The sequence below is a fragment of the Rhinopithecus bieti genome, unplaced genomic scaffold (assembly GCF_001698545.2).
Source record: "Rhinopithecus bieti isolate Rb0 unplaced genomic scaffold, ASM169854v2 scaffold_20101, whole genome shotgun sequence".
NCBI lineage: Eukaryota > Metazoa > Chordata > Mammalia > Primates > Cercopithecidae > Rhinopithecus > Rhinopithecus bieti.
Genome location: NW_016810242.1, coordinates 3,303,329 through 3,325,876, shown reverse-complemented (window position 1 = coordinate 3,325,876; position 22,548 = coordinate 3,303,329). Strand labels below are relative to the sequence as shown.

The 22,548-nt window shown below is 40.3% G+C and overlaps 1 protein-coding gene and 2 pseudogenes across 1 annotated transcript in view; 2 read left to right on the top strand and 1 right to left on the bottom strand.

Annotated features, from left to right (window-relative positions):
- RALGPS2 (Ral GEF with PH domain and SH3 binding motif 2) overlaps positions 1 to 21,097 on the bottom strand; it is a 152,845-nt gene extending 131,748 nt beyond the window's left edge. The window contains 1 exon segment of the mRNA XM_017891677.1: positions 20,953 to 21,097. The gene's annotated coding sequence lies outside the window, so the exon portion shown is untranslated.
- On the top strand, positions 1,110 to 2,249 carry LOC108541915 (tyrosine-protein phosphatase non-receptor type 2 pseudogene; annotated as a pseudogene).
- LOC108541914 (translation initiation factor IF-2-like) lies at positions 20,171 to 20,942 on the top strand (annotated as a pseudogene).
- Positions 21,098 to 22,548: the final 1,451 nt, after the last annotated feature.

Here is a 22,548-nt window from a genome sequence, read left to right as displayed (position 1 = left end):
TTTTTTTTTTTTTTGAGATGGAGTCTTGCTCTGTCACCCAGGCTAGAATGCAGTGGTGCAATCTCAGCTCACTACAACCTCCGCCTCTTGTTCAAGCAATTCTCCTGCCTCAGCCTCCTGAGTAGCTGGGATTACAGGTGTCTGCCACCACAACTGGCTAATTTTTGTATTTTTAGTAGAGATGGGGTTTCACTATGTTGACCAGGCTGGTCTCAAACTCCTGACCTCAGGTGATCCACCTGCCTCAGCCTCCCAAAGTGCCGGGATTACAGGCGTGAGTCACCGTGCCCAGCCAGTGCCTGCCTTCTTTTGCTCTGCATAATTATTTTGAGATTCATCCCTGTTGTTGTGACTATCAATAAATAGTTCATTCATTTATATTGCTAAATAGTATAGTTACATCACAATTTATTCATCCATTTTTTCCAGTTTGTGACTATCATAAATAAAGCTGCTGTGAACATTAGTGCATGAGTCTTTTCAGTAAATACCCAGGAGTGGAACTGCTGGTAGGTGTACGTTAAGGTTTTTGTGTTTTTTTTTTTTTGAGATAGAGTCTTACTCTGTTGCCCAGGCTGGAGTGTAGTGGCGCAATCTTGGCTCACCACAACCTCCGCCTTCCGGGTTCAAGGGATTATCCTGCCTCAGCCTCCCGAGTAGCTGGGATTACAGGCATATGCCATGACGCCTGGCTAATTTTTGTATTTTCAGCAGAGACAGGGTTTCATGTTGGCCAGGCTGGTCTCGAACTCCTGACCTCAGGTGATCCACCTGCCTCAGCTTCCTGAAGTGCTGGGATTACAGAAGTGAGACATGGTGCCCAGCCTGTAAGTTAACATTTTAAGAAACAACCAAACTGTCTCCTAAAGTAGTTGAACCGTTTTACAGTCCTAACAGCAAAGTATAGAGTTCTAGTCTTTCACATCTTTGCTAACACTTGGTATGGTCAGTCTTTCAGGTAGGTAGTGCTAGTTCACTGATTTTGGTTCCCATTTCTTTAGTGACTATTAACATGATAATTAATGTAATACAGGCTCTCCGTGGATCGTGCGGGGCCTGAGCCTCTCTGCTGGAGCAGGGTTTGCTCACGCCAGCTCGCTCCTGCTGCCATGCCCACCACCACTGAGGGGGAGTTAAAGGAGTTGGATGCTCAGCATCGCTGGCAGCCGCTGTACCTGATGATCACAGTTGTCTTAAACTGCAAAATGCTGAGAATGATTATATTAATGCCAGCTTAGTTGACATAGCAGAAGCACAAAGAAGTTACATCTTAACACAGGGTCCACTTCCTAACGCATGCTGCCATTTCTGGCTTATGGTTTGGCAGCAGAAGACCAAAGCAGTTGTCATGCTGAACCACATTGTGAAGAAAGAATTGGTTAAACATGCACAGTACTGGCCAAAAGATGACCAAGAGATGCTGTAAAGAAACAGGATTCAGTGTGAAGCTCTTGTCAGAAGATGTGAAGTCGTATTATACAGTACATCTACTACAAATAGAAAATATCAACAGTGGTGAAACCAGAACAATATCTCACTTTCATTACACTACCTGGCCAGATTTTGGAGTCCCTAAATCACCAGCTTCATTTCTCAATTTCTTGTTTAAAGTGAGAAAATCTGGCTCGTGGAACCCTGACCATGGGCCTGCAGTGATCCACTGTAGTGCAGGCATTGGGCACTCTGGCACCTTCTCTCTGGTAGACACTTGTCTTGTTTTGATGGAAAAAGGAGACGATATTAACATTAAACAAGTGTTATTGAACATGAGAAAATACCGAATGGGTTTTATCTCAGACCCCAGATCAACTGAGATTCTCATACATGGCTATAATATAAGGAGCAAATGTATAAAGGGAGATTCTAGTATACAGAAATGATGGACAGAACTTTCTAAGGAGACTTATCTCCTGCTTTTGATCATTCACCAAACAAAATAATGACTGAAAAATACAATGGGAACAGAATAGGTCTAGAAGAATAAAAACTGACAGGTGACTGATGTACAGGCCTTTCTTCTAAAATGCAAGATGCAATGGAGGAGAACAATGAGAGTGCTCTACCGAAATGTATTCGAGAGGACAGAAAGGCCACCACAGCTCAGAAAGTGCAGCAGATGAAACAGAGGCTAAATGAGAATGAACGAAAAAGAAAAAGGCCAAGATTGACAGACACCTAATATTTATGACTTGAGAATATTCTGCAGCTACAAATTTTGAACCACTGATGTGCAAAGCAAGACCTGAAGCCCACTCTGGAAACTAAAATGAGGCTTGCTAACCCTCTAGATTGCCTCACAGTTGTTTGTTTACAAAGTAAACTTTACATCCAGGGGATGAAGAGCACCGACCAGCATAAGACTTTGCAGAACCTTTAATGTGACATGTTGTTAAGTGTTTATAATACATGTATGAAACGCAGAAAGATACACAAGAAACAAATTAGGAAAGATTACTTTGTATTGTACTGCCATTCCTACTGTATTTTATACTTTTGGCAGCATTAAATACTATTGTTAAATAAAAAAATATATATATAAAGACTAAACATCTTTTCATATACTTAGCATATCTTCTGTGGTGAGGTATCTATCAAATATTTTGCAGATTTTAAAAAATTGGATTGTTGGTGTTTAGTTGAGAGTTCATTAGTATATATTCTATATACAAGGTCTTAATCACGCATTTGATTTGCAAGTATTTTCTCCCATCCTGCAGCCTGTCTTTTCATTCTCTTAAGAATTCTCTTTTTGGCCAGGCATGGTGGCTCACACGTGTAATCCCAGCACTTTGGGAGTCTGAGGTGGGTGGATCACCTGAGGTCAGGAGTTCAAAACCAGCCTGGGCAACATAGTGAAACCCCATCTCTACTAAAAATACAAAAATCAGCCAGGTGTGGTGGGTGGCACATGCCTGTAGTACCAGCTACTTGCGAAGCTGAGGCAGGAGAATTGCTTGAACCCAGGAAGTGAAAGTTGCAGTGAACCAAGATCACACCACTGCAGTCCAGGCTGGGTGACAGAATGAAGCTCAAAAAAAAAAAAAGAATTCTCCCTGGAAGAGCACATTTTCAATTTGATAAAAAAAAATCATTTTATCAATGTGCTATTTTATGGATCATGCTTTTGGTGTTATAACTAAAAATAATTTTGCCTGACTCAAGATAAAGATTTTGTCCTAATTTTGCCAAAAGTTTGTAATTTTAGGCTTTACCATTTAGGTCTTTGATTCATTTTGAGTTCATTTTCACAAACAGTGCAAGATATAGACTGAAGTTCATTTGTCTGCATTTGGATATCCAATTGTGCCAGCATTATTTGTTGAATAGACTATCCTTTCTCTGCTGAACTGCCTTTGCACCTTGCCAAAATTCAGTTGTCCATTTATGTACTGGCTTACTTCTGGATTCTGTTCTATTCCATTGATCTATTTTGCCATCCTTATACAAATACAACATTGTTTTGACCACTTCAGATTTATAATAAACTGTGATGTTAGATAGCATTAGACCTCCAACTTTGTTCTTCTTTTTTCAAAGCTGTTTTGGCTATTCTACGTCCTTTATGTTTCCACATGAATTTCAGAATCAGCTTGTCAATTCCTATCCCCCTGCCCCAAAAAAAGCTTGCTAGCATTTTCATTGGAATCGCATTGATCAATTTAGGCATAACTGTCATCTTAGCAACAATGACTCTTCTCACCCATAAACAAAGAATATCTCCCCACTTATCTAAGTCTTCTTTACTTTCTTACTACAATGCTGTGTAGTTTACAGTATTTCATATCTGATACTATTATCAATGGTACTGGTTTCATTACATTTCAATTTCTAACTGCTCATTGCTAAATAAATACAATTGATATTTATAGACTGACTCTGTAATCCACAACTTTATTAAATTCACTTAGTCCCAAAAATTTTGCAGCAAATTCCATCAGATTTTCTACAGACAATCACGTCGTCTACAAAGAAGATATTTTACTTCCTCCTTTCCAATCTGGATGCCTTTTCTTTTCTTTTTGAGATGGAGTCTCACTTTGTCGCCCCGGCTGGAGTACAGTGGTGCGCCCTCCCAGTTTCAACTGATCCTCCTGCCTCAGCCTCCTGAGTACCTGGGATTACAGGCACCCGCCATCATGTTGGGTTAATTTTTTTTGTATTTTTAGTAAAGACAGGGTTTCACCATGTTGGCCAGGCCGGTCTCGAACTCCTGAACTCAAGTGATCCACCCCTGCTCTCCAGCCTCTCTAAGTGTTGGCATTACAGGCGTGAGCCAGCACACCCAGTCTATTTTTCTTGACTGTATTGGCTGCAATGCAACTCCAGCACGCTGTGAAACAGAAGTGGTGAGAGTAGCCATCTGTTTTGTTGCTGGTCTTAGGGAAAAAGCATTCGGTCTTTCACCATTATAACCTTGGGCAAGTTGGTTAGCCTCTCTGTGCCTCAGTTTCTACATCTCTACAATGAAGGTAACAGAAACATCCAATGAGTTAATACAGGTAAAATGCTTAGAACACCAAGCATCTATTAAATGCTCAATGTATTATTATTCACACTGTATAAGACAATATTTTCTAACTCCTTATACCTTATCTTGTTTACCCAGCCCCCACCCACACAAGATTACTCTGCTCTAAGTGAATCAGCAAGGAGATTAACTATAGACTCTTTTAGTTGCAAAAAAATCAAATTACCTCAAATATCATTACATATATATTACTTATTGAACATTTGTTATATGCTTAGCATTGTTCTAAGCTTTCCATGTGTCATTCTCACTTAATCCTCACATCAATCCAGTGAGAAAAGGTATTGTTACGATGCTCATTTTACAGGTGAGAAAGATTTGAGACAGAGAGGTTAAGCAGTTTGCCCAAGGTTGCAGGGGCTGGTAAAACAGCCAGAATTCTAATGTCAAATGTCTAACACCAAAGCCTACAATCTTTCCTGGGGGTGGGGAGGAATGAATGTAGTCTCAAGAAGGGCAGGAGCCACAGAAGTACTAAAGGAAGAACAGCATCTACAGTGCCAGAAACTAGAATCTTCACTCTCGTGTTGTGTGCCTCTCTCTCAAACCACACGGTTTCTCTCAGAATTTTGCACTTCTCTCAGCACATATGCCCTACTCTTTTATAGTTACCAAATGGCTTCCTTATCTCCTTTATCATTTCTGTAATTCATAGCTTCTGTTTACATCTACTTTCCATTCCTTTAAACTTTAGTTTTACAGGACTCTACACCAACACATCTTTCCAGCTTCAGCTCCCATGGCTCAATGGCAAATTAACTCCATGTTTTCTATAACTGACTATAAATTTTCCCAACTAGACAATCCTGGGTTTTTAGGTGGCTGATGAATTAGCAGCCCTTAGGTCAAATGCCCACTGCTGGACCAATCCACTGCAATACAGTTTTATATGGTTAAAAAAAAAATTGGTATTGAGGTCTGTTCTTCGGCAATGTACTGTAGAAAAAGCAGATTTCCTCCAAAGGAACTGTGGGCAAGCCAGAATTATAAATTACATATCTAGGATACTGGCTCAGATAAATCACTACTACTCCGGGACTCAAAAGTCTTGCCAGGATTTCTAATCTACTTAGTTATAGTAATTAAGTAGTTATAAATACAAATTTTGGTTGTTACTAAGGGGATCATATAATTTACAGCATCACACAAGACATGAAATACAGGTCCAGTGACTATTAAGTCAAAGGTTGCCATACTCCATCAAGAGTACCACAACTGAGGAGAAAAACCCACTATCGTCTATTATTTCAAATACTGTTCAGAGTCAGAAGTAGTATCAATGACCCTATTCATCCTTATAGCTATATCTGTTAGGCGGTATTGGAATCAAGCAGATGAAGGGGCTAGGTTTGTTAACTTGATTCCTAGAGCCAGTTCAGCTGTCCAAACTGTTTAGATAAACAAGTGCAGCACAGATGGCTTCATTAGTACTGCTTGTTCCCTGAAGTCCAAACCTTCAAAGTGGTATCTTTAAAAACCTTTTGGCAATGAGTTCTATCTGTCACCTTTTGGCTCTCTTGAAGAAATGAAATAGAGTGACACGCTAAGCTAGTGAATAACAATATGTACTACCATTTCAATTCTAATTTCCCCTGCTTCATTTCTAAGGACTGAATATTTAGTCCTACCGCATCAAATGTACTGTATTTCCCACCAAATTCCAAACAAACCCTTCAATCCAAATCGTGCCAACAAAACCGAGTTCCTGTTGCCACATCTTGAGTCATGCTGTTTCAATAATCAGTACGTTCTTTCCACCTAAATGAAACACATTCCTTAAGGACCACTCCTCCTGTCCTCACTGAGCCTCTTCTTCTGTGAACTGCTAATGCTCTTCAATCTGACACAAAACAACATATTGTTTTATGTTATTTACTGTGGTTTCACATATAAGACTGCCTCTCACCAAGAAGACATGAACAACAATACTTCCATGATAACACTCGCAAGTACTGTGCTTACAAGAAAACATTAAAAAATGCCAGTGACCAAAACAAGCAAGTCAGAAGCAGAGTTTCTTATCCATAATATATCCTCAAAATGTTTCTCTTTAAGTAGACTTATTCCTGTCCCTCTAGCTTTAAGAGATAGGATCTAAACTACACAAACATACAAAAATATATCAGCATATCAAAATTGCAAAAAAAAAAACCTTACTAATCACCCACCTACAAACCCCTAAATTATCTATGAGTATTTCAGCACATCCACAAAACTGTAGCTTAAGAAAAGCAATAGAGAACATACAGATTTGTCATGTAAGCTAATTCCAGAAGGCAAAAAAATGTTCTAGACAAATCCTGGAAATCTAAATCAGGACTGGAAGAGGTATACAAATAATTTACTCCAGTAACCCTAGAGATCTAGAATAACCACAGATGCAACAGAATCTGGGCTATAATTACACCTGATCTTCAAAATTCTGAAAGAAAGAGTAAAAGAAATCCTTACAATGATCCTATGAGAAGGCACTATTATACCCATTTACAAATAAAAAAGGTGAATGTTAAATTAAGTAACTTGCCCAGATTCATACAGACTTTCATCAAAGAATTATAACCATTGCCTATCCTTAAAAAATTTAATTTTAACTTAGTAAACTATATTGACTGATCCCAAGAACATGTAGATACTTATTAGAAATTTAAGGAAACATAAAATTCAAATTTAGTTTTGATGTTCACATTCCTTTCAATGCAAATTTAAGATATACATCTATTAGCCGACCTCCATGGCTCACACGTGCAATCCTAGCACTTTGGGAGGCCAAGGCGGGTGGACTGCCCAAGCTCAGGAGTTCGAGACCAGCCTGGGTAACATGGTGAAACCCCGTCTCTACTAAAATACAAAAAATTAGCCAGGCATGGCAGCATGCGCCTGTAATCCCAGCTACTTGGGAGGCTGAGACAGGAGAATCGCTTGAACCTGGGAAGTGGATGTTGCAGTGAGCCAAGATCGTGCCACTGCACTCCAGCGTGGGCGATGGAGTGAGACTCCATCTCAAAAAAATATAGATATATTCATCTATTAGAAAATAAAACTGATAATTTTTGACTAGACCCAACCAAAATCCAAAGCCATATTGTTTTCCTAGCCAGCTCATTTGAGCATATCACTACTTGTTCGAAAATCATTAATGTGGCCAAGCATGGTGGCTCACGCTGTAATCCCAGCACTCTGGGAGGCTGAGGCAGGAGGATCACTTGAGCCCAGGAGTTTAAAACCAGCCTAGGCAACATAGTAGAGACGATGTCTCTACAAAAGACAAAAAAAATTAGCCAGGTTTGGTGGTGTGCACCCATAGTCCCAGCTACTTGGGAGGCTGAGGCAGGAGGATCACTTCAGCCTGGGAGGTCAAGGCTGCAGTGAGCTGTGATCATGCTATTGGATTCCAGTCTGGGTGACAGAGTAAGACTCTGTCTCAAAAGAAAAAAAAAATCATTAATATCATTTAACTTTTTGACAACTGTTTAACTATCTGGGTAAAAGACAAAATTAGATCTTACATTAAAATAAGATGAATTAAAATGAAAATATTTAAGCCATAAAAATACTAGAAGTAAATGCAGGTGAATTTTAAAATATATTTTGACATAGGAAAGGCTTTCTAGGACTCACAATAGAAACAGAAACAAGAGATTGATCATCTGGTTAAACGCGGCACTGGCCAGATGTGATGGCTCACGCCTGTAATCCCAGCACTTGGGGAGGCTGAGATGGGTGGATCACGAGGTCAGGAGTTCAAGACCAGCCTGGCCAAGATGGTGAAACCCCATCTCTACTAAAAATACAAAAAAAATTAGCTAGGCGTGGTGACGGGCACCTGCAATCCCAGCTACTTGGGAGGCTGAGGCAGAGAATTGCTTGAACCTGGGAGGTGGAGGTTGCAGTGAGCCGAGATCATGCCACCAGCATTCCTGCCTGGGCGACAGAGCAAGACTTCGTCTCAAAAAAAGGCGCAAGACAGTGAAATACATGTATTTCATCAATTCTTAGATGTGCGTTTTCTTACCTTTTAAAATCTCTGAAATTAGGATTAGGATGCCTCTTAAAATCTAATGTCATTTCTTATTTTTAGATGTACATAAGTAGTGCCTCTTGCAACTGAAGCCATTTTAGATTCAATGAAATACAGTAACTTGGGTGACAAAAGATAAAACAGGGAAAAGTAAAACAAGAGACAAAGAGCCAATATTTTTAATACATAAAGACTTCTTACACATTAATGTGAACTAGTAGGGTGCTTCAACTGCATTGATTAATTTCTTAAGTTAGGGATTAACTGTATTATTCTTCATATGCTTTTGGTTTTGTTTTTTAAAACAGGGTCTCCCTCTATTGCCCAGGCTGAAGTGCAGTGGCTCAATCATGGCCACTGCAGCCTTGATCTCCCGGACTCCAATTCTCCAGCCTCGGCCTCCTGAGTAGCTGGGACTACAGACACACACCACCTTGCCTGGCTAATTTTTTTGCATTTTTTTGTAGAGACAGGGTTTCACCACATTGCCCAGGCTGGTCTTAAACTCTTGGGCTCAAGCAATCCGCCCACCTTGGCCTCCCAAAATGCTGAGATTACGGCTGTGAGCCACCGTGCCTGACTCTACACACTTTTTTGTACAACTATTTCATTAAAAGACTTTTAAAAGATTGAACAAAAAGAATGGGTAGGATGTGAAGAGAAAACTGGAGAAAGTAGTATAATATCACACGTGAAAACTGTGTGAAAATTTTTTAACATTTATACTTTCATTGAAAATGTTTAAAATGCAAATCAAGTGCAGTGGCTCACATCTTTAATCCCAGCACTTTGGGAGGCCGAGGTGGCTGGATCACTTGAGGTCAGGAGTTCAAGAACAGCCTGGCCAATAAGGTGAAGCTCTGACTCTACTGAAAATACAAAAATTAGCCAGGCATGGTGGCGGACACCTGTAATCCCAGCTACTTGGGAGGCTGAGGCAGGAGAATCGCTTGAAGCCAGGAGGCAGAGGCTGCAGTGAGCCGAGATCACCACAGCACTCCAGGCTGGGTGACACAGTGAGACTGTCTCAAAAAAAAAAACTCAAAAAAAAAAAAAACACACACACACAAATTAAAAGAATTAGAGAGCACTTATTACATAACACATCAACACATACACATTTTTAAAGCTAACTGCCAAGTGAGTAAGGGCATAGAGAAACAAACATGCACACCATAAGCGAGTATGCAAACATCCTTAACCTCCAAATAACTTTCTTTTTAGGAATTCATCAAAAGGAAACCTATAAAAAAAAGATATTACAGGAAGAGCTGTAAAAAAAAGATGTTAACTCTATCACCATTAATACTATCTAAAAGAAACAACCTAAATGCTCATCAAGAGTTTAAATGATGATACAGATGATACATTCACACAATACAATGCTACCACTAAAAATGATAGTAGAGAGAAACTATCTTTGAATGCAACACAATTATCCCCAGAAGTATACAAATACTTTTGATGTAAGTACAAGAATATTTTGCTTATTTTTATTTTTTATGGTTTCATTTGTTTTACTTTTGAGACATACAAACATAATGTACATATCTAAGGTATTCTGTGTGATGAATTTTACCATGTAGATACCCACGTAACCACCAATCAAATATGGTGAAACCCCGTCTTTNTGATGGAAAGTGACTCTACTGTTGGAATAAATCATACAGAACATTTGAAACCACAGGTGATGCCAGACAACATTTCTTGCAGTGCTGTTTTCTTTGGTGAGGAAAGGAAGGTAGAGGATCCACAGACCTTGGCTGAGCCCCAGGCAGCCATTTTCTGAATGAACTTGGGAAGCTCACTTTACCCCTAGGCCTTAGTTTCCTCATCTATGAAATGGGAATGAGAACTTCGTATGCTCATTCATTTCATATCCTCAGTCTTGCATGAATTGAGAGCCTTCGTATTGCAGTAGGGGGGTGGCTTCTGTGGCATAAAGGACACAGCTTTGAAATCAGATAGGTTTGGGTTTTGATTCCAAACTGTACTTGGAAGTTGTGGTCACGTACCTTTAAATGGAACTTCACATTTCCTAATCCATGAAAATTAGCTGGGCATGGTGGCATATGCCTATAATCCCAACTACTCAGGAGGCTGAGGCAGGAGAGCTGCTTGACCCAGGAGGCGGAGGTTGCAGTGAGCTGAGATCACGCCACTGCACTCCAGCCTGGGCTACAGTCTCAAAAAAAAAAAAAAAAAGAAAGAAAGAAAAGAAAAGAAAACATAGACATTTCCAGCACTCTAGAAGGTTCTTCTTTGTTGTTCCTCTTACCCTTCTAGCCCCAACTCCTAAACACCATGCTCATGCTTCTATCACCACATGAGTTTGACCTTGCCCTAAACTTTATGTAAATGAAGTCATGAAATAACTACTTCTATTAATTATTAATCTACTATTTTAATTACTTCTATTAATTAATCTACTAACTATTAGGCATCCTAATTTCAGTATGACTTCATGAAGTACATACTCTTTTGTGTCTGGTTTCTTTTGCTCACCATTTTATCTGTGATATTCACCCATGTTTGCTGAGTACAGCCACAGTTCATTCTTTTCCACTACTGTACAGTGTTACACTATAAGGCTATACCACAAATTATTTATCCAATTTTTTTGTTGTTGTTGTTGACAGACTGGGAGTGATGACGAAGTTGCTATGGACATGCCCTGTTTGCTATGGCTTTGGCAGTTTTATAACTTATTTTTATTTTATTGCCTCTTAATTTCATTTTAACTACTTCTATTAATAAAATAAAAAAGATCAACCAACCAGAAAAAATAAAGAAAAAAAGATCTGCTATCCCACCACACAGACAACGACTCTTAACATTTTTAACATTTATAGTTCACATAACTGAGATCTTGCTATACATGCTATTTTTTTTCTAAATCAACTCCTTCTTTTAGTTATTTTCTCCCTTTTTTCTCTCCCTCTCCCTATTTTAGACCAATAAGAAAATGAACATTTACATTTAGTGTGCAACATTTTCCACCTTACAAAATCGTCTAAACACAACAGACATAAAGGTTTCAGAGTTGTTTGCTTCATACAAATACTTGGTATATCCCTCTTCATCTTGCTCTTCTCAAATATTATGGCAACACCGTCATATCACTGATTATTTTTCCTACCTTTAACAGCTTTGCTGAGATATAATTCACATACCATACAATTCACCCATTGAAAATGTACAAGTCAATGGTTTATAGCATATTCACAGACGTACAACCAACAACAGTCAATTTTAGAACATTTTCATCATCTCAGAAAGAAATCCATACCCTTTAGCTACCACCCCCTTTCCCCTGCTACTAGCCTAAACCACTAATCTGTTTTCTACCTCTAACTGCTAGTCTAGGAGAGGAACTGCTGGGTCATATGGCAACTCTATGTTAAAATATTTGAAGAAGTGCCTCATGGTCTTCCAAAGAAGCTACATCCATTTACATTCCCACGAGTGTATGAGGATCCCAATTTCTTAACATCCTTGCCTACACTTATTATCTAACTTTTTCATTCAAGCCATCCCAGTGGTGTAAAGTGGTATCTCACTGTGGTTTTGATTTCATTTTCCTGATAGCTAATAACATCAAGCATCTTTTCATGTGCTTATTGGCCACTTGCTTATCTTTGAGAAATTTCTATTCAGCTCCTTTGCCTGTTTTTAAACTGAGTTGTCTTTTCATTACTGAGTTATAAGAGTGTTTATACATTCTAAGTTTCTTGTTACATACAACTTGCAAATATTTTCTCCAATTCTGTGTATTGTCTTTTCACATTCTTGATGGCATCCTTCGGAGCACAAAAAATTTAATTTTCAAGTTCAATTTACCTCTTGTTTTCTTTGTTGCTCCTGCTTTTGGTGTCATATATAAGAATCCTTCACCTATTCCAAGGTCATAAAGATTTACCCCTATGTTTTCTTCTGATGCACACATATACTGATTTCTATTATGTCTATGCCCAGACATGAAATTGGTGGATCACAGACAGAGCACATACAGATACAGTTTTAGGCAAATGCTGCCAAAGAATTTTCCAAAGTGGCTGTACCAATTTTCAAACCCACTTGAAATGTATAAGGGTTCCAAATGCTCTACATTCTTGTCAACACTTTGTATTTCAGATTTTTTAATTAACACCATTCTGGCGGGTATGTAGTGGTATCATATTATAGTTTTAATTTGCAGTTTTCTGAAAATTATGTATCAGTACTTTTTAACCTTGGCGATCTGAACAATTCATTTTCTAAAAAGCCTGTTCCAGTCTTTCGCCCATTTGTTTTAAAGCTGGGTTGTCTGAATTATTTTGTATTGATTTGCATACTTTTAAATATACTCTATATACGAGTCCTCTGACAGATATAAGTATTGCAAACACCTCTTCCAGTGTGCTACTTGCCTTTTTTCTCTCTTAATAGTATTCTTTAATGAATAGACGTTCTTATTTAATGAAATAGTCTTTTCTGGTTAGCACTTTTTGCATCCTGGTTTAAAAAGCCTTTGCCTCCAAGAGGGTCACACAGATAATTTTCCATGTCTTGTTTTAGAAATTTTCATATTAAATCTATAGCTCCTTCAAGGAGCAAAGAATCTCTATTTACAGAACTATTTCTGATAATGGGGGAAAAAGAAAGCTTCACAACCGATTTCATGAAGTCAGTGTAATTTTGAATTCAAAATACACCCATATAAACCTCACTGATAAATGTAGATCTTAAAGAACTCTAAGACACCAGCAAGTCAAATTCAGCAGTGTGGGTGAAAAAATGCACCACAGCTAAATACGGTTTAACTCAGGAATGCAAAGATGGTTCAACAGGAGATAATCTATTAATGTAATACATCCTGTTAACAGATTAATGGAAAAGATGATCATCTCTACCTGCAAAGAAAAAGCACCCGATGATTTCAACACTTTTATGTTTTTTAAAAAAAAAAACAAAAAACAAAAAAAAAAACCTCTTAGAAAACTAGTATGACAAAGCATATCTACCAAAAGTCTTAAGTCATCAAAACCAATATTAAGGCATTATAATTAATGATGAAATGTTAAAGGTACTCCTATTAAAATCAGGAACATGGCTGAGCGCGGTGGCTCACCCCTGTAATCCCAGCACGTTGGGAAGCCAACGCAGGCGGATCATGAGGTCAGGAGATCAAGACCATCCTGGCTAACATGGTAAAACCATCTCTACTGAAAAAACAAAAAATTAGCTGAGTGTGGTGGCACGGGCCTGTAGTCCCAGCTACTTGGGAGGATGAGACAGGAGAATTGCCTAAACCCAGGAGGCAGAGGTTGCAGTGAGCTAAGATCGCACCACTGCACTCCAGCCTAGGCAACAGAGTGAGACTCCATCTCAAAAAAAAAGAAAAAAAATCAGAACAAAAAATTCAGAATCACGTATCGCAAGGGAGCCCTTACTGCTGCCTGGCAATCATACTCTCCCTCTTCTATTCACTTTTTTACTTTTTGACAAATGGCTATGTCATGTAGTATTCCTTCTCAAACCTCTAATACATATTCCCATTCTTCCTTACTCTCAGATGATGAGCTTGGTCTCTATATACAAAGGTAAATTGAAACACTCATGAGAATGTTCTCAAGCTACCACCATCATGTGTCTATCCATATACTTGTCTTTTCTCCTATTTCTATAGTAACTCTCACTACTCCTGGTAAAGCAAAGGCTAATCCTTCTGCTTGTACAAGATCAGGTGTCAGCAAACCACAGTCCATACTGCTTATGCCTGCTTTCATTTGACAACAGCAAAGCTGAGTAGCAGTAATGGATTGTATTGCCCAAAATGCCTAAAATACTATCTAACCTTCAAAGAAAAAGTTTGCTGACCTCTAAACTAGATCATATCTCCTCTCCATATAATCATGAACGCTGCTGGTTGCAAGTGCCCACTAAATTCAGTGCAGAAGAAATAAAGTAAAATCCCTACAAGATACATAAAATATCAGGGACATATCAGATATACTGAAGACAAAAGATCCCAGGGCCAGATCACGTATGAAGCATGAAGATTTTGAATGGCAGAAGACTTTTCAACAACCACTTCAAACTAGAAAATCAGGCCAGACATGGTGGCTCACACCTGTAATCCCAGTACTCTGAGAGGCCAAGGTAGGTGGATCACTTGAGTCAGGAGTTTGAGACTCGTCTGGCCAACATGGTGAAATGCCATCTCTACTAAAATTACAAAAATTAGCCTGGTGTGGTAGCATACGCTTGTAATCCCAGCTATCTGGGAGGCTGAGGCAGGAGGATCACTTGAACCCAGGAGGCGGAGGGTGCACTGAGCCAAGATCACATCACTGCACTCCAGCCTGGGGGACAGAGGAGACTCTGTCTCAAAAACACAAAAACCAAAACAACCAGAAAATTATAATCATCTGTTAAATTTGGAGAGAAAATTATTTTTACCTTGGAATTCTATACCTATCCCTGCCACATTATCAACCAGGTGTCAAAGCAGAAGGAAAATATTTTCAGCAATACACACATCTCAAAAAGTTTACCTCTTCATATACTCTTTCTTGAAAGTTACCAAAGGATGCATTTCACTAAAACAAAGGAGTAAATCAAGAAAGTGGAGGACATGGATCCAGAGATCACAGGCTCCAACACAGAAAAATGGCAAAAAGAATTCTCAGAATCAGCTGGGTGCAGTGGCTCACGCCTGCAATCCCAGCACTCTGGGAGCCCGAGGTGGGCAAATCACTTGAGGTTGGGAGTTCGACACCAGCCTGACCAACATGGAGAAACGTGTGTCTACTAAAAATACAAAACTAGCCAGGTGTGGTGGCGCATGCCTGTAATCCCAGCTACTTGTGAGGCTGAGGCAGGAGAACTGCTTGAACCCGGGAAGGAGAGGTTGTGGTGAGCTGAGATCATGCCATTGCACTCCAGCCTGGGCAACAAAAGCAAAACTCTGTCTCCAAAAAAATAAAAAATAAAAAAATAAAAAGAATTCTCAGAATCATGATGAAGGGAAGTCACAAGTATAGCTACACAGAGTAAGTGGTGGGCAAAAGTGCAGATTTGAGCAAGAAGAGAGCTCAAGAAGAATTTCATTCTTTTTTAAAAAACTGAGTGGTCAATTAATTACCTGATGTGTTTGATGATATTGGGACACTTTGTAGAAAAAAAATCAGAGACAAATAGGAAACCAAGAAATAAGAAAAAAATCAACTCCAAGAAATATAATCATAGTACACTGTAAGGTTCCACTGTAAACATATTTACAAAGTCATAATAATGTAAACAAACGCTGATTTAATCAAAAGCATGACTATATTGGGAAGACAGTGGGAAAGAAATCTCAAGGTGGCACAAGAATCCTAAAGCATAGACTCATCTACCACAGCAGAAAGCCAATAGATAACATCTAAAATTGAAAAACAGGGCCAGGCGTGGTGGCTCACACCTGTAATCCCTGCACTTAGGGAGGCCGGGGAGAGCAGGTCAAGAGTTGATGTCAGGAGTTCGCAGCCTGGCCAACATGGTGAAACCCCATCTCTACTAAAAATACAAAAATTAGCCAGGCGTGGTGGCACATGCCTGTAATCCCAGCTACCTGGGAAGCTGAGGCAGGAGAATCAGTTGAACCCAAGAAGCGGAGGCTGCAGTATGCCAAGATCATGCCACTGCACTTCAGCCTGGGCGACAGAGCAATACTCCATCTCAAAAAATAAACAAATAAAATTGAAAAACAAACAGTAAAAGCATATCATTTTTAAATTATGTAAATAAATATCAGAAGAAGCACCTATGGTTGCTCTGAGAGCAGGACACAGGAGGGAAAGTCATGAAGAGATGAGACAGAGGACTGGAGTTTTAATTACAGGTTATCTGAGTACCTGGCTTGGGGCCAGAAAAATTCAGATTTCAAATCTTGTTGAATTTCAGATTTTGTCAGATTTTGGAAGACTTGCATTGCCAGTTAGGCATCCGAAATCCAAATATTTAAAACTCAAAATGCTCCAATGAACATTTTCTTTGAGAGTCATGCTGACACTCAGAAAGTTTAACATTTTGGATTTCAGATTTTCAGATTCGGGATGCTCAACCTGTATAACCCTTGTAGTACAATTTTCTTTCTAACTGCACAGCTGTATAAGTCAAATATTAATTTTTTTAAAAAAGGGAACAAAACCAGGGGTCCTTTGTTATTCATAACAATTAATACCCCACAAATATCTGAGCATCACTATGTGTCAGATACTTTTCTAGGTGCTAGGAAGACAACAGTGGACAAAATAAGCCCTTGCTCTCCTGAAGCTTACAATCAGAGAGGGAGGCAGATAATAAACTATTGTATGTTCTAATGTCAGATAAAGCAATGATGTAAAAATAAATAAATAAAGCAAGGCAAAGGCACAGAGTACGATGGGGGATGCTATTTAACAGGGTTTTCAGAAAAGACTTCTTCCAGAACAACAAAAGGAAATCCAACTGAAGAAAATCTGTTCTGAAAAAAAAAAAAAGTCATGTAAGTGAAATAACAGAAAACTATCAATTAAATTCAAGATGAGAGATTCAAGTCTTTTACACTCCAAAACAATGTATTACTCAAAAGCCAGAACCAAAAGTTTCTCTGTAATGAAATAAACTGCCAAGCCTCCTCAAGCTAAGTCATATGAATACTGCTATATCCACATACCTGTATGTCTATATAGATCGTTCCCATATCCCTAACTAGGTACTTACTAAAGTAACTATGTAAATTTATATTCAAACTTTTTTCTTTCCATAGAATAGGTAAATGTAACACATTTTAAATTCCAGTGTTTTATCTCTATTATGTAGTTAAAAGTTTTCCTAAACCAAAAGCTCAAGACATTAAATCAAAAAAGATTCCACATTGATTCCACGGGACTAAAATTTATCACACCCAATCTTTATTCTCTCACTAAAAAGGAAACAACAGGAAATTTAAGACACATTTAAAGAAACAATTTATAGGGTAATGCAATACATTCATTTTCCTCTCCAAGGAACCTCAGGTTGTTTCAGGCTTATTTTGGAATTATTCTTTCATTGAAAAATTTAACTTAAAGGTAGGTCAGATTAAAAAGTGGAAAAATTTTTTTATTTTCCCCCCAAACAATAAACCAAGGGGCATTACAACAATATCTCATATTCAAAAAAATGGATACATTTCAACATATCTTATTCTCAAACCGTGTATCATTAAAATTAAAGTAAACCCAAACATGGTCTATTTTACATAGCACAAAAAAAAAAAAGAAAAAAAAAAGCATGCTTTGGGAGAAAAATAAACGAGTTTAAAGTTAACTCACAAAGAAACAAATTTGATTAAATAAATTTCAATTTAATAGTTTAGTTTAAGGTTTAAAAGTTATTTTAAAATTTCTGGATAAACCAGATTGTCAAGGATGGTTCCATCATTAGCCAGAAAGAAAAAGGTGATATTTTAAAATTTTAGGACCAAAAAAAAATTTAGATTCCCCCTTATAAATAAGTGCAAGAGAGAACATTTTCAGCAAACATTTCATTTAACTACATAACCTAAAAGAATTAATAAGGCTATCAACCCACATGCAAACTATGCATCATCTGACTTCAGGTAGAATATTTATCTTTGGTATACTTGGTAACCAGGAACCCAAAGTATATAAACATAGGCATATTTTAAAAAACATTTGTCAATGTTTTTGTTCTCCAGGCAGTATATTCCACTATCCTCAGAAAGAGAAAAACAATATCCTTAACCAAAAAGTTATCAGAGGAGTTCTACTTACTTAAACTTTTAAAACTTAACATTTTTGCCACTTATCAACGAGTTTAAAGTTTAACTCACAAAAGAAAACAAATTTGATTAAATAAATTTTCAATTAATAGTTTAGTTTAAGGTTTAAAAGTTATTTTAAAAATTTCTGGAAAACCAGATTGTCAAGCAATTGGTTCACTCATAGCCAGAAAGAAAAAGGTGATATTTTAAAATTTTAGACCAAATTTTAGACCTGTCTCTTCCCCTGTTGTGTACCCAACCTCTAGGGGACTAACTGGCACCAAGTAGGTACCCAATAAATATGTGCAGAATGAACTGAGCCTCTGGAAAAAGCTTAAGTGTTTTAAGTTGCAATAGGACAATTTCACCTATATATTCATCATTCACTACACTCAACTCTAACGACGTAATAAAAGACTCGTACCAGGTATTTAAAAACACACACACAAATGTATTACTCACATATGTATCTGACTCACAAAGCCAGTTTTTCAGTTATATTTTCTCTCAGGAAAATTTGTTGTATTCTTTCGAGTATTACATATAAATATTAGAAAAGCATGTTGTGTCCTGACAAATGCAAGTGTTATCTTCAAATTTATGTTGCAATCTGAAAAAAATCTAGGCAAACTAAACAGTATTTCCAGAGTCCTGCCCCAAAGTATTACTAAAAGTCAAATTCCTTAATTCAATGAAAAGTGAAATAAGGCACAGTGGCTCACGCCTGTAGTCCCAGCTCCTTGGGAGCCCGAGGCGGGAGGATCGCTTGAGCTCAGGAGTTTGAGACCAGCCTCAGCCAAATAAGGAGAATCCACCTTAAAAGAAAAAAAAAAGTGGAATATAATGGAAAAAGAGCACATCTTACCGTTTAAAAACTATGCTGAATTTTAAAAAGAAAAAATGAACTAGGCTTAAAATACACTGAAATTATGTATCCCAAATGGCATTAATGCCTTTACATCTTGATATTTAGATCTGCCTAAAAAGACCTTTGAAGCTACATGATAAACTTCATGCCTACAAAGCTTGAGTTAGAGGTTATCTTTGTTAAAATAATACTGTTTGGATGTTCAGTTTTGGAAGTTTCCTCATAATTCTAAAGTAAGATATTTAGCAGTAAGAGTAATACACTTATATGTACCATTCTATAGCACTTGTTCTATAGCACTTGTACAAGCATAATTATCTTGAGTGGAACAGACTTCATAATGAGCAAGCTATGATCTGCCTAACAGCAATACTCTGCAAACACGGACTGAAAAGTTTCCTAACATTCTGATGGTCCATCTTCAAAGAAACTTGAACAGGAATCGATCTAATGGTCGATACAGAAAAATACCCAAGACAACTCACAAACACTGGTAAGAAAACAAGGCTCTCTATAGCAACTAAAGTGTTGGGGAAAAAAAATCCAGGGAGCATAAACGATAAAGCTCAATTAACTGCTGCCTGTATGTTTCTACTTTATGGTCTTAAATACACACTAGGCATTAGATATTTCTTTTAGTGTTTTTTTTTTTTTTTAACAGAAATTTAGTATTTCAATTGCCCCTCCTCCACAGCTAACATCAGTGCCCTTTCTTTCTCCTCCCTTACCCCTCCCAGCTCAAACAAATTAACATTTGTACTAGGTACCTCCTATCAGCTCGCAGCTTCTTCCCAAACACGCCCACGTACACTGAAACTGGCCTGCGTCTACAAAACACACAGCTACAGGAAAAGAGCTTGGGGGGGAGGGGGAGCTGAGGGGGGGAATAATTCGCTCCGCACAGGTTTACGGCTATTTTCCAGAAATTAGCTCCTCGCTCATGGCTCGTGTTTCTCCCAAATCACCTCCAAAGCAACGGTGTTTATGAGCCTACCTAATCCGATACTGCAATGGAATTCCGGATATTTGCAGACAGATCTCCCGGCTTTGCATGTGTTTGATGAGATACGTTCGGAATCTCTTTTTTTCTAGAGCCCGGTTCCTGGCTGTACAGCAAGCTGACCTGAGGCTGCGGCCCCTGCCCCACACCCGGGCCGCGCGACCGGCCCGAGGCCAGCGCAGGACGCAGCCCCTCCGGGGCCGGGGCTGGCGGGGCAGCTCGGGCTGCGGGCCGCTCTGCAACAGGTCACCCTGACCGCGAGTCCGCGGGTTCGCGGGCGGCCAACTCTGCGGCCAGGCTTCAGGGCGCAGCCGCCGGGGCCAAGGGAGGGGGTGTGGCCCGGCTTCTGCTGGTCGTGGCTCCGAGGTCCGGGATCGGGCTCACCTGAAGGTAGGCTGACGCGCCGCTGGGCGTCAGAACAGCGCGGGCGGAGGCTGGGGGCTTCCGCCACCCCAGAGGGAGAGCGAGGCGGGTTCAAGGGGTCTCCGCGCCCCCGGCTTCAGGACGGCGCCCCCAAGCGGGGACCCCACGACCGCTCCGACTCTGAGAACCCGCGGCCGAGGGAGGCGCGCCCCCCAGCGCCCCTCTACCTCAGCCCCAGCTCCGCAACCCCCTCCCTGCGCGCAGGGAGAGCAGCCCCGGGGCCCGCGGCCGGCAAAGCCACACTCCGCAGCGCCGCCGCCGCCGCCATTCCCCGCGCCGCCCGGGGGGCGCCGCGCACCCACCCTCCCTCCCCCGCATCGCCCCGCGGCCTGAGCCCACCGACCTGTGCAGCCGCGACCGTCGCCTCAGAGGATGGAAAGACGACGCCTGCCTCACGCTTCGCCGCCACGGCCGCCGCCTAGAGTAACGCTCGCCGACCCGAACAGTCACCGTCTCTCATTCAGCGCCCGCAGCAGCCGCCGCCGCCGCTCGGGGGAGGAGAGTGAGCTGGAACCACCCCGTCCGCGCCAGGGGTGGGGGAAGAGAGCGGACCTGGCGGGGGCGCGCGCCAAGCGGGCGGGGCGGAGCCGCGCGCGCGCGCGCACCAACAGAGCGCGTTCCCGGGGCCCCTGAGCACTGCAGCCGTCAGGGTCTTAACCTTGCGCTTCCCGCCCGCAGCTTTTCGGCCCAGCGGAGCCCAACTGCCGCCGGGGATCTGTGTCCGCAGCGCGCGCAGCCAACCGCAACCCCCATCGCCCGGCGCCTGCTGAAAGGAGCGGCTCCCACCGGCCAAAGAAGGGGGCGGGAAGGGTTGGGAGGATGGACAGGTGGGGCGTCCGCCACCGCCTGGCCACCCGCTCCCGGCACGCGGCCCTCTGTGAAATCCGCGGTGATGTCTGTGGCCTTCAGCACCCGGCTCTTCACCTTTAAGGCCAAAGTCTGGAAGCACTTGGCCCCAAGATCAAATATCCAGCCCATGCCAGCGGTGTTTTTAGAAGTCACTGCGGACAAATGAGGGGGCTCCAGATGTGGCGAGTCACCCCACTGCCGTAGATAGGGTCATAAATTATGGTGATCAGTATCCTCACACATTAAGATACGGGAGGTGTTAGAAGTAGGCCTTTGTAGATGTCACGCAGGGTCCTACCCTTGACTTAAGGGGCAAATGACAGAAATTGGGCGGAAAGGTGTTTCAGAGAGTGTACTAAATGGGTGGCCTACTTAAAACTAGCACCATTTGATGCAGTGTGACTGTTAACGGAAGGTTTTAAGTGAGCCGCCTTTGTATCTGCTGTCATTAGACCATTTGGAAATAGATAATTATTTGATGATCTGCAGTTCTTTCTCTAGGTAATGTGCAGTAGAATGTGGAAAGAATACTATGTACCATCATTAAGTGTAAAACATGGAAGGACCAATAATTCACTATTCCCATTTGGTTTCTTTCCTCCCTTTAATAACCGCTAAACAGAACTGATTAATCTTGAACGTTGAAGAATGCTAATTATTTCCTCCTTTGATTGCCTTGTGTCATAGCCCTTTTACTCTAGTTGGGGAAGCAAGAATGCCCTTCAACCCCCTTCTCTCAAATAGGGTTACTTCTTTAAAGCACCCCAACGCAAAGTTAAGTCAAAAGAGAAACAGCAAGGATAGGCAACAAAGTTCATAGTGTTTCATTTTATTCCATTTTACTTTCAAAGAAAGTCTTGAATCATGACGAAATCACTAGAAGAAGTAGAGCAATCAAAAGAAGAAAAAAAGCGTTCCCCCGCCACCAATATTTCAAATGACAAGAGTCCAAAAAAGAAAAGAAAAAGGAAGATGATTGGTAAAAAGGAGGGAAATGTATTATGTATACAGAAAGTATTCCCGTAGATGTTAGTTGCTTCAAGTCGCAAATAAACAACAACAAACTGAATTAGCACTTGGAGGAAAAACC